The sequence below is a fragment of the Mus pahari genome, chromosome 1, assembly GCF_900095145.1.
Source record: "Mus pahari chromosome 1, PAHARI_EIJ_v1.1, whole genome shotgun sequence".
Classification (NCBI taxonomy): Eukaryota; Metazoa; Chordata; class Mammalia; order Rodentia; family Muridae; genus Mus; species Mus pahari.
Window position 1 is genome coordinate 154,233,717 of NC_034590.1, and position 13,350 is coordinate 154,247,066.

General features: G+C 42.3%; 1 protein-coding gene and 1 pseudogene across 1 annotated transcript in view; both read right to left on the reverse strand.

The window, feature by feature from the left end:
• LOC110329534 overlaps positions 1–2,147 on the reverse strand; it is a 4,675-nt pseudogene extending 2,528 nt beyond the window's left edge.
• Hpse2 (heparanase 2 (inactive)) overlaps positions 1–13,350 on the reverse strand; it is a 548,186-nt gene that overhangs the window by 29,349 nt on the left and 505,487 nt on the right. The gene's annotated exons all lie outside the window — the stretch shown is intronic.

Consider the following 13,350-nt stretch of genomic DNA (forward strand, 5'->3'; position numbering starts at 1 on the left):
GCTCCTCCATTGGGGGCCCTGTGTTCCATCCATTAGCTGGCTGTGAGCATCCACTTCAGTGTTTGCCAGGCACTGGCATAGCCTCACAAGAGGCTGCTATATCAGGGTCCCTTCAGCAGAATCTTGCTGGCATTCCACTCTTTTTAAGGTTGAATCATGTTCCATTCTATGTGCATGTCATGTTTGATTTAACTTGTGGCCTCATGTATTTTGAAAAGTGTCCCAGGTGTAATGCGACTGTTGTGTCTGCTGCTGCTGGGTGGAACTCTGTTTGACCTACTTGATTTATTGTGGTTTGGGCCTTCTGTTCCCTAACGACCTTTTCTTTAGATGTCCTCTCTGTTATGATAAAGCACTGACATCCGCTGCTGTAACTGCCTGTTTTCCCTTTCAGCTCCGCCAACCCCACCCTCACGCTCTCACGGTCCGTTATTACGTGCATGGGTGCTTATGATAGTCGCCTTTTCATGTCCTGAAATACCTGATGATTGTGCTTTTAGACCTGGGCTTTCTGCTTGGCCTCCTTTTGGACTTTGGATTTATTGATTTATCTATTTTGTTACCACATCTAGTTCTTGACTTTCTCAAGATCACCTTAGAGGAGCTTTAAGGCAGTAGAATCTTTAGGAGAACTATCATCAGCTCTTCAGGGACACATTTTACTGATCTGGTTTTTAAGTGTATCATATGCCACTATTTCTTTTATGCCCGTGATTTTTGTTTTTGACCCTGAATCTAACAATGTTGCGACCTCTAGAAATCACAATTCCCCTGCCTATTACAATTTGCTAGTGTTTGTTGTTTATGTTGTTTCAGGCTGAGTCTGTGCCAGGGATCACTGTGTATGTAAACGTGTGGTTCCTGCCTTGCAGTCCTACCACACTGTTTTAATGACCACTGTTCTATGTTCCAGTTTGAAATCTGATAGAGCAAGTCACCCTATCCCATTCTCAGGACAAGCTTGGCTTATAGTGGGGCTTTGTGCAGACAGAGACGTTTTAGGATTAGATTATCCAATACCGAAACCAAAGCTGTTGAGACTTTGGAATTATAATACAGTCATAACTCTAAAGAGGAGAGTTTACACTTTATAGTATTTAAATTTTTAATCCATAATTATGACAGGGACTAACAAACAATTTTTGGGTGGGGTCTCTCTCTCTCTTCTTATATTTCTGTCTACTCTGAAGATGAAGAAGTTGTTCACAATTACATGAATTTTTTCTATTAGATTATTTCTAGCTTTTATAATAAAAATTTTATTGGAAAATACATGGAAGCCTCTGAAGCTCAGAGTATGAAATTAAAAAATATTTTTGAGAGTGTTCTAGTAATGATGACTGGGTAGTAAGCATAGCAATGAGGAGAATTCAGTGCTAAGCCTCAAACTTGCTCTGTTGGCAGACCCACTGATTTTCCATTTGTAGAGAAGACACTTTTCAAAGTGTCTTACAGTCCCTTCCGCCTGTCCATCCATTTGATGTCCTTTCTGAAGGAGCTCTTCTCTTTCACTCTAAAACAGCGCACCATTGCCAAAGTCTTCATTTTCCATCCCAAGCCCAGATCAGGGGCAATGTGTCCTGGGAAAGAGTGTGGCCCAGACAGTGGCTATGGATTTTCTCACACACTGAAGGCTACTATCTGGCATTTACTCTTAAAAGTGTCAGTTCACCACAAGCTCACAGTTTAAAGGTAAATATACATGAGTCCTAAGATGGTATTGCTGAGAACATAGACTGGTGCCCTTGGGGAGGAGGGGAAGAGCCAGGGGATGACGGAACTCTTCTTAGTTGTTTGGGTGGTGGACTCACAATAACGTTTTACATTGTTTACTCCTGGAAGTCACACACAGGCATGATTTCTGTATGGAGTAAAGAATGTATTAGATACTATGTAAAATACAACAAATAAAATCTCATGAATGGGTTGCGATCTGTGATTTCTTTAGACAGATAGGCTTGCTGATAGGCTTCCATCTCTGAAAAGGGATGCGTTACAGTGATGCCAATCACTTCCAAGGTTACAGTGATGCCTATCATTTCCAAGGTTACAGTGATGCCAATCATTTCCAAGGTTACAGTGATGCCTATCATTTCCAAGGTTACAGTGATGGCAATCATTTCCAAGGTTACAGTGATGCCAATCATTTCCACTCTTGGGAGAATGGAGGATTGTGACTGGCATATTGGTTGAGGGTAGGAACTTTCATTATGAACCTTTTCAGACTGCTTTTCATTCTTGCCTTTCTATCCCCTTACCTAGTCCACCTCTGAAACAAACAAACAGACAGACAGACACACAGAAACAAAACAGAAAAAACAAAATGAAACCCCATTGGATCTCTTTTCCCCCCTCTCTCCCCTTCCTCCTTCTCCCCCTCCCTTCCCACCTCTCCCCACTTTCCCCTTCCCTCTTTACCTCTCTGTCCTCACTGTCCCTTTGTGAAAACTACTTTTCCACAGAATCATATGTGTTTTCTTTCCTTGTCTCTTTCTCCTTCCTTCCTTCCTTTCCTTGTCTCTTTCTCTTAAATGAATATATTCTATTTATATAATTAATCACAATAAATATATATAAATGTGATGATTCTGGATAATTTCTTAAGGGAATAACATGAAAAATAGAATATATATGACTATATATCAAAGAAAATAATATATATATGTATACATATATTTATAGAAACTAACTATAAAGACACTGGATGAAAGAACACTGCAGAAGTTCCCAGACAGTAAGAGTCATTAATGGGCAAAGAAAATTCTATGACCTTTTATGTCAACAGTGAGAAATTTCCAAAGGAAAGAATGTATAACAGCTTCCAAGGGACAAAGAAAGACACAGACATTCTTTAAATGTATCAGGCATGAGAAGCTGAAGAAAAATCGTGTCCGTTTATTGGCTGGAGAGGGAAAACTAATAGCAGGTGACACTACGGTGACAGGGGTTTTAAATCTTTCTCTTTCACTCAGTATTTGTCAAAAAGTCAATTGTTGTCTGAAAGGAAGACAAGGAAGTGTATGGAATGAGTTGAACCAAAACAAATAGGAAAAGAGAAACTGACAGAGGACTACAGAGCTTACTAGATTAACTGCTGAGCTGTATCCTTGAGATCTGAAGCTACCAAACCAATCCTACAGCCCAGTGCTGAGGAGAGTTGTTGAGACTCAGCTGTGGAATACCCACGTGTTTAAGGCTCTGGAGCAATACCTCACCATATGGTTAAAGCCTAGGATAATGAATGGCCTTGCTCTGATAGAAATATTTGCAAAAGGAGAGCAGCAGTCAGTGAGCTCCTATAGCAAAGCATTTGACCCAGCCAATGGCAGCAATGGAACCTCCCACAGAGCAGGAGTTAAGGCTTGAAAAAGTGAGAGGATGAGAGCTCAAAGACCCTGGGTCAGGGAGTGGTTCAGCATCCACAGCCTGAAGGCAGCCCCATTGGCCTTGCAATCAGGGCAAGAGTGGGTCAAAAAGAGGATGGCAGAGCCAGCTCTCAAGACCCTAATGGTTTTAGATGTCACCTTAAAATAAATGAAAAGGTTATAGTTATGGGGTGAAGCAGAGAGAGTGACATTATTTAGTTTATATTTATCAGGTTGGCTTTCACAACTGTGAAGAAAGTGGATTGAAGAAAACCACTAAGGAGTTAATTTATGAGACTGGTGATCATGGTTTGGGTAAGGAAGTTATGTTAGAGAAGAGTAATGTGAGATAGATTTAGGACACAGCAACACTCACAGGACTGGATGTATATATGAGTATAAGAGTAATATGAGATATATTTAGGACTGATAGGACTGGATGATTGGTTGGATACATAAAATAAATATGAAAGAGGATTCATGATTTTGAAACATTGACATTTTAAGACATCTGGATGATGCCAAATTTTACCAGGAACAAATAGGTAAAAATACATCCATAAGAAACAGTATTAAAGAGATACAGGTACTGACTACAGACGGACACCTCTAGGATTCAGTTCTGGATTCTTTTGCCAGTTTTTATGTATATGGATCAACTGCATGGTTTTTCAGGATCTGTATTTATCCATTCATTATTTCTCAAGCTCAATAGCTATAAAAATTTAGAATCAGACAAAGAGACCCCTGATTCAGAGGGCCAAGCTCTGCCCTCTTCTTCACGAGGGCACATGTCCCATTCTTAAGTTAGCACTCCTTTCTGGATCACATATTGAATAAACACGATCCTAGGAATCTGCCCAGATCACCTCTGATATTTTGTCTGAATCTGCATGGGTTGAAACTTGGAGTTTGGCTTCTAGACCTAGGGATCTGGTGAACTATGGTTCTGACAATATGTGCCCATAGGCCAGAAAGGTAACCAGAGGAAGTTGCTGTGGAGATGTGACCAGATGCGGTTGGGCTTGCAGACTGGCTTGGTTAATTGTATGACTACTGATATATTACAGACAAAAGAGGACAAAGAGGGAGCTGGAATGTGGCATTAGGCTCTGACCAATCCAATGAAAGCTGTGAGTTCATTAATTGATTTTTTTGTGTTATTAGTATTTTCTAAGCGTATATCAGGGCTATGCTAGTATTCTATCTATCTACCCTAGGAATTGCAAAGATGAACAAGACATCTTTACCTCTAGGGACCTCTATATCTCTAGAGACTTAGTTAGCAAAGACACATGTAGACATCTCTCAATAAAATGAGCTAACTAAAGAAAATAGCACATGAGCAGGAAACACTTGTATCCCTTTGGAAATTCAGAAGAAACATTGTTTTTCTGACTGAGGAATACATGGATGCTTGCTTAGAGAAACAAAAGTAGAGAAATAATTTGCTTAAAGTTGCAATATATAATCACTCAAATCCTGAAACTTATTTATTGCCTCTAAACTCATCCTCATAGGCTTTAAATGAGATCTAGAAGCATCTATCAGAGTGCCTGATGTGATATAGCTGTCTCCTGAGGGCCTTTGTCAGTGCCTGACAAACACAGAAGTGGATGCTCACAATCATCCATAGGACAGAACACAAGGTCCCCAGTGAAGGAGCCAAAGAAATACCCAGGAAGCTGAAAGGGTCTGAAGCCCCATAGGAGGAACATCAATATGAACTAATGAGTACCCCCAGAGCTCCTTGGAACTAAACCACCAATCAAAGAAAACACATGGTGGGACATGCAGCTCTAGCTGTATATGTAGATGAGGATGGCCTTGTTGGCCATCAATGGGAGGAGAGGCACTAGGTCCTGTGAAGGTTCTATGCCCCAATATAGGGGGATGCCAGGACTGGGAATGGGAGTGGGAGGGTTGGGTAGCAGGGGGAGGGGGAGGGGATAGGGGATTTTCAGAGGGGAAACTAGGAAAGGGGATAACATTCGAAATGTAAATAAAGAAAATAACTAATAAAAAACATAAAAAGAAAATATTTAATAAATATTGCTTCTTCCTATCTTTATTCTAGCTTCATGAAAATATTCTTGATGTACATTGTTATGTTTCATGTTACCCTAAAAACATACTTGACACACACACATGCTTGTGTGTGTTGGGAAGGTTAAGGAAAGGTTGGATAGAAGTTCCTTGAAGCATTTATCTTTGTATTTCTAGGGCCCTAGACATTGGTATCCAATAAACAATCTTTAATTGAGTGAACAATCAAATTAAATTTACCTAAAGCTGATGTGCAGACTCCTAGGCTGGATGGGAAGGAAGTGGTACAGCCCCACGTCAGAGGCTGGCGTGGCCTTGCCTCAGGAACCTCGGCTTGTGTGCTCGCACTAATCTGTGCTGCAGGAAAACACATCTGGACTGACATGGCTAGCAAAGTGTGCTGCAGGAAAACACATCTGGACTGACATGGCTAGCAAAGTGTGCTGCAGGAAAACACATCTGGACTGACATGGCTAGCAAAGTGACAGTATTTTTTTCTCTTCATAGAGATTCTTATGTGAGCTCCTAGGTCACAAAAATGCAGTTAACTCTGAGTGAACACAGATGATACTCCTGGTTTAGGCATCTGTCCTTGGAGAGCCAAGAAGAAATGAAGAGGAATACAGCTATTGGTTCATCGCTAGATGTGGTCCAACATCAGAGCTGGCATGCAGGAGAAAGGGCCCCATTCTTATAACTTCTTCAAAGAGGGAGCTTTAAGCCAGATCCAGAAAATTATATGTGATGGAAGTGTGCTTTGAACATTTTTCTTTTCTGGAGGAAAAGAAATTCTCTCTGATCCATTGATATCACTCAGAGCTATTGGATGGGCTAGAGAAGGAAGATTTAGTGTTTTAGTATATAAACTAGACCCTTTCTATCTTGCCTTTTTAACAAATTTAATTTATTGTTATTATTATTATTATTATTATTATTATTTACTTATTCACTTTACATCCCACTCACTGACCACTTCTGGTCACCTCTCCCACAATCCTTCCTCTCCTCTCTTCCCTTCCCCTTCTCCTCTGACTAGGTGGGACTTCCTCCCCTTCTCCCCCCCCCCCCCGCCCCTAAGCTAGGCACTTCCTCCCTCATTGAGGCCAGATAAGGCAGCCCAGCAAGAAGAACCTATCCCACGGACAGGCAACTGCTTTTGGGATAGCCTCACTCCAGTTGTTCAGGACCCACAAGAAGATCAAGCTGCACATTTGCTACATATGTAAGGGTGGCCTGGGTCCAGCCTGTGTGTGTTCTTTGGTTGATGGTTCAGTCTGAGAGCCCCAGGGTCCAGGTTAGTTGACTCTGTTGGTCTTCCTGTGGAGTTCCTATCCCCTTTGGGGCTCACAATCCTTCCTCCTACCCTTCTACATCTTCCCTTTTATGTTCAATGTTTTTAGTTTTATGTTTATTGGATAAAGGCAGGTGAGGCATCGTCTGCTCTAGATTCAAAGATCCAAAGAGAGAACTAATAATTTTACTGTTTGAGTACCCAGAGCACGTGCAGTGGGTGAGTTAGTTGAGGCAAGAACGCCTCTTGAATTATTCTTGTTTCAAGAACTTGGATAGCAGATTAGACTAAGATCTGGGTTGGTATTAAATCATCCTGCCGTTTAAAACACTTGTCAAACTCCCAAGTTGATAGCATTAGATTCAATAATTATACATCTCACAATTTATTCCTAAGCAAGGATCCTATATATGTGCAAAGATTTATCTGCGAGACGGTTGCAGCTACTTTGCTGATGTGCACATATCATCTGCCCCCTTCTGGCCACAGCACCCGATTTTCTCTCAGAGGACAATTCAGCTGTGATTGTGCACTGCTAATCGGATCTCCCTTGAGGTAGCTGACAATATTAAGCCAGTTGGACACTTTTCTTCAGGGAATCTGAAAAACGAATGGAGTGACCGACCCGCTATGTGACCAAGTGCCCGGAGAAGCTTTTTCTATGCAGCCATGCTGTTCACAGACTTGTGGCACTTCAGCTTTTATTCTCTACTTAATATCTCCTTCTTCTGAGTGATTCAGGAGCTAAGAGTACACTCTGCTCTTGATTCAGTACCCAGCATCCACACAGCAGCTCACAAACACTTGTAATGCTGGGTGATGTGAAGTCTTGGCCATGTCTAGGCCCATGCCCATGCCCTCCCCCTACAAATTAAAGATAATATAGACACCAAAATGATTTCCTGTCTTTTCCTCATTATCACTACAGAATCGCAAATGGCTGAAGAGTCAATGGGATTAAAACCTGAAAACAATTGTTCAATAAGTTAACTAAGAGATAAATTATGACAGATTCATCTATGGATACTTTATAGTTCCTAAAAATAACATTTTAGAAGGATACTAAAGGATTTTAAATTATGTTCATTAGAGATTTAGGAGGAACAGAATAACGATACAAGGGATGACTGTCTCTGTGGTCAACCTTGCGGGCTACGTATCTAATGAGCAGGGCAAGCCTCTCCTGTAATAGGAGTGGAGGGAGTTTTTTGAAAGAATACTTCTGACAGGAGACTAAAAGGAAAATATACAAAGAACTCAACAAACAAGTAAACAAGGAAAAAAATGGCCCAATTAAAAGATGGGCTAGACCCACCCCGCAGGAGAGAGGCAACCCCTGCCTGATACTACGAATGATACTCTGCTATGCTTGCAGACAGGAGCCTAGCACAACTGTTTTTTGAGAGACTCCATCCAGCAGCTGATGGAAACAGATGCAGAGTCCCACAGTCAAACATTAGGTGTAGCTCAGGGAGACTCCTGGAAGAGTGAAGGGGAGGACTGGTTGAAGAGGTCAAGGGCACCACAAAAAGACCTATAGAGTCAACTGATCTGGGCCCATGGGGGTTCATAGAGAATGAACCACCAACTAAAGAGCATGCAGGGGCTGGATCTAAGCTCTCTACACATTTGTAGCAGCTGTGATCTTGGTCTTCTTGTGGGTCCCCTAACAATTGGAGTGGGGATGGGGTCCTGTTGCAGACCTGTGTTGCCTGCCTAGGATCCCCTTCCCCTAGCTGGTACGCCTTGTCTGGCCTCAATGGAAGAGGATGCACTTGGTCCTGCTATGACTTGAAATGCCAAAGCAGGATGGTACTGGGGGGGGGGTCGGTTTCCCTTCTCTGAAGGGTAGGGTAGTGTTATGTGAGGAGAGGGGCTGCAATCAGGATGTAAAGTGAATAAATGAATACATATAAATGGGCTAGAGATCAGAATAGACATCAATAGAAAAATAAAAATAGATAAAAATACCTTGAAAAAGTATTTCAGCGTCCTTGATAAATTGGAGAAATTCAAATAAAAACAACTTTGAGATTTCATCTCACCCCAGTCAGTACGGATAAGATCAACAAAACAACTGGCAAAAATTTCTGTGGAGTTCATGGGGAAAGGAGAATCCTTATTTACTGTTGGTGGGAGTGCAAACTGGTGCAGCCACTTGAGAAATACATTCACCAGATGACCCAGCTTTTCTACTCCTTGGCATATGCCCAAAGTACTCACAACAACCTACTCTGGACACACTTGCTCAGCCATGCTCACTGCCATTGTAGTCACAACAGCTAGGACACAGAAACAACCTACATATCCTGCGATAGATGGCTGCCCAATGAAAATGTGCGACATCTACATCATGGAGTACTATTCCATTGTAAGGAAAATGAAACCAGGGATTATTCAGAAAAGATCACATTGACTGAGGTAACACAGACCCAGAAAGACAAGTGTAGTATATTTTCTTTCATCTGTAGTTCCTTGCTCCATATCTTCAGGTGTGAGGATGTAACACAGTAACCACAGAAACCAGGTCTGACAGGGACTTAAAAGAAGACTAGCAGGATATAGGTGATATGAAGGGGAAAATGGGAAAATGGGGAGGAGGGTCTAACTGAGGAAGAGGGAGGAGGTCAATATAGGAGGGAGGAGGGACAAATAACACACATAGGACACAGGACTCAGATAGTTCAAGTTAAATATAACCTAAAGCCTCCTTCCTGTGATCTAGCTTCCACAGTATCAGAAAGTACTATGTTAGCTGCCAAGGGAGGGAACAAGCAATAGTCTTATCCAGCTGTGACAAGTATAAACCATAACACTGTCTGCTGCACGATACCAAAGGTTGTAGTAGTGGCACTCATGTCTTGGTGGTAACCAATAGCTGTCAGATAGGACTTAGGCCAACTCAACAGACGAGAAATCATGCTTGGTACTAGAAACCTATCTAAATACCTGGGGCTAGTGAGGTCATAGATCTCAGAGGAGAACTTATCGCTGCTATTCTACTAGACCAGCAAATTACTAGCTTCATTCTAAACCTTATCCTTATATTCACAGATAAGTGTGGCTTCCATCCCTTGTCAAAGAAGCTTTTCTTTACAGCAAATGGAGACCATTACAGGAAACCACAACTGAATACAATGCATAGAACAATGCACGAGGAGTTCAGCTCCAATGGATATATCGTTAATACAACTGCTGTACCTAAGGTTCAGGGAACATCATGGAAAAGGGGGCAGAAAGACTGTTAGGAGCCAGAGGACCAGGGAGTCTGCTCTGAGACTACCTCCTAGAAATGATGAAGCCTCCCTCAGTGTCTTAACTGAGGTCGGATTTCTTCTGTATTCCACTCAGTGGAAGGCTGCAGTTCTCTTCATAGAGTGGGCTAATGAATGTTTTTTGAAGGCTCAAAGATAGACTCAATCTTTGCACAAATTCTTCCAGTGAGTTCTGAAAACAATCACAACTATTTGCTCTTTTTAATAGACAAAGATACCAAGGCCTGGAGACATAAAGTAGTTTATCTAACTGATAAATTGTAGTCCTAGCTGAAAACTCAATGCTTAGACACACTCTAGGTCTTATAAATGTTTAATGAGTGCATACATGAAATCAAGCAGATAAAGTCCCTTATTAATGATCCCCACCTTATAAATAAGAATTGATTCTTAGGATTAAGAAGTGACAGCCTACTCAATGAAGTAACCACACTGCCCAAAGGAAATGTCTTATCTAGTGAATTAGTGACTTCACTCAGACTTCTTTTTCACTTTCAGAACCACTGTTGCTTCCAGCTACAAGGCAGCCTCATTCTTTCCCCTCCTCTGAAGGCCTCTGTGAGACTCAGTAACGCAGAAGGGAATAATTCCCTGGCTGAATGAGGTACTGGAGAGAGCAAGAGGCGAAAACATTCCTTTTGCTTAGACTCCAGGGTATAAGCTCTTCTTTGTGACTCTTTACTTTGAGCACAGCCAGATCCCCAGGTGTGAAGGTCATTGTCTAAAGCATCACGGTGTGGAGAGGGTGTCCAAAATACAAAGGGCCATTTCAGAAAAATTTGAAAATTAATTATTTAGTGAGAGGAAAAGAGTAAGCAGCCAAAAATTTTCAACTCTAAAAGAATTCAGCAGAAAGGCAGGCGGGTATTGCCAAATTTCAGAGTCTCCTTGATTTCCTGAGAGAGTCCTGGGTCTAACATAGTTACAAAGAAGGCAGGGGGCAAGCCCAGCATGGTGAAACATGGGGGATGAGGCAGGAGGAGCCCAAGTTTGAGGCCAAGAATCTTTGTCTACATAGTGAGAGATCCTGTCTCAATACCCAGTCCAACCCAACCCAACCCGTATCAAACCAATTCAAGACTCAGCATCTTACAACAGGAGCGATTTATTCTCTAGACTCATAAGAACCTGAACTAAGATATGGCCTTTGTGTCATCATCACTACTGATAACATAGGCCAGGTGGTGCTTATTCCGAGGGCTGAGCTGTGCACTGGCCACACCAACTGGACAGTAGCATACCTCTTTCCTAGTTGTAATGCTGAAAATGTCCCTGACAACCGCCAAATATCTCCAGGGGAGAAAGATCACCCCCCACCTCCCCACTTGGAGAGTCACTGACCTACAGAGGGGAGAACAGAAAACACTGTGTGTCCCCTTCCCAAATATCCTAGAACACCCTATGAATGTAAGCTCTCACAAGCCTGAGTTGAGGACCTGTCTTTGCTTGGGGTGGTGGAGGGAAGAAAGTGTCTCTTAACATTTCATGTTTGAAGATAACAGGTAAAGATGTCTAATCTTTTGTTATTGCTTGTTGAAGAATGTTCCCTTCCATTTACCTAAGCCAAGTAAAGTTTGCAAGCATGAGATGCTTGCATTGCAGTCTATGCCCTTGCAATAGGGCTGCCTCTTGGAGCACTTTGTTCTGGCTGCTGTGTCCACTCTCCACAGTGGCAGAGAATCTAGGGCTCTGGAGTCAGAACTCAGCATACAAATTCCAGTTCACTTACTCATGTTCGCTATAAGTCACTCAGTTGTGCTAAGCTTCATGTTCCAAAACCATAAAACCCTTCCTTGCTTGACTGTGGTAGGCAGTTGATGAAGCCTGGGAGAAACAAAGAGCCAGTTCCTGCTTATGTTTTCTTCTTTCAGTGTTTGATGACTGTGGTGGAGGCATGAGGGGACACCTCCCTCCACAGTCTAGTGCCCTAGAGTATTTATTCAGCTCTGTCCAGAGTACAAGGCAGGTAGGTGGGCAATGCTAAGAGTCAGGGAGGCTCTTGGATGTGACTCACACCTTTGTACCTGGTTTGTTCAGAAGCTCCTTGGGAAGGCAGCAATGAGAGGCTGGATTGAGGGCCACAAGCTCTTTCACAGAGTGTCCTCTGTGGCTACTGGGGTTTTGTTTCTCTGAGAAGATATTCTCTAAGTAAGCTCTAATGTGGGTGACAGTAACTGAGGCTAGACTTGTATCCCAGTTCAGCTCCAGCACTTTCTAGGAGGACTGTCTCCTTTTAGGTAGTTTACTTTGGCGCTTTAGAGTTCTCATCTGTAAGAAAGATGATACGTGAGCCTAGCTTATGAGGCTGAGGATTAATGGGACAGTATATGTAAAAGGAGTCGAGTGCCTAGCGAGTGGAATCCACTTAAATTATTCAACGATGTTGCCATTAATAGTGATTTTTCCTGTAAATGTCTCTATCCATGTATGTCATTTTTGAATATATTCTCAAAAGACCCAATGATGGGGCCGGTGGGGTTTAAGGTAGATAGGAAAATGTAACAGCTAGGCAATGAAGAGAGAACATGCAGAAGATGACATGTGTATGGAGGAGAGGAGGGTAACACAAGGAAAGGATAGAAGAGTAGGCAGAAAAATAAAGATCTAGAGGGAACAATGGAGCTTTTAAATGAAATTACATGTGTGCTTCAAGGTCTTAGGGTCAGGCCAGGCATAGTCATGCCTTGTCTATATGGGAGTAGATGAGGGGTCAGCTGGCTTCCTGGCTAGATGCTGTTGCCACCGTTGTCATCATCATCATGTTGTTGTTGTCTCACCACCACCACCACAGTTGTCATGCGCGGAATCAACAGTCATAACTAATAGCCTCATACTTCTAAGAGCTCAGATTTTCGTTGCTCCAGATCCAGTAAGGTTTCTAAGCAGAGCTTTCGAGCCCTGAGACTCTATACTTGTTTCCTTAATTGGTTCATTCTTCAACTGTCAATTGAAGTACAGGCCCTTTTGGCTGAGTGGCTCTTTTCTGCCCCTCAAGGGCTTTGCCTACATTTAACACCCAAACTTTTCTGCATCAAAAGTACTTAATAAAGGTAGAAAAATTAATCATAAGGTGCTCAGAGAGGAGGTTTCATGATCACTGACTTCCGGGCAGGCTTCAGAAGCTGAGCCAGAGGGGAAGGCCGCAGACGTGTGGCTACAGAGAAGTCAGCTGACTCTGCTGTCAGTGCTAGCGCCTCCCTGAGATGAAGAGCAGGACTGGGGCTGGGCACTGACTTGTTCATGGCTCTCCCAGGCCAACAGCAGGGCTCACTGACTCCAGAGGAGGTACCTTCCTGACAGCCAAGTGCGTTTTTATTTATTTATTTATTTGTTTATTTTTTAAATTTTTATTTTTTAATTTTTTATTATTATT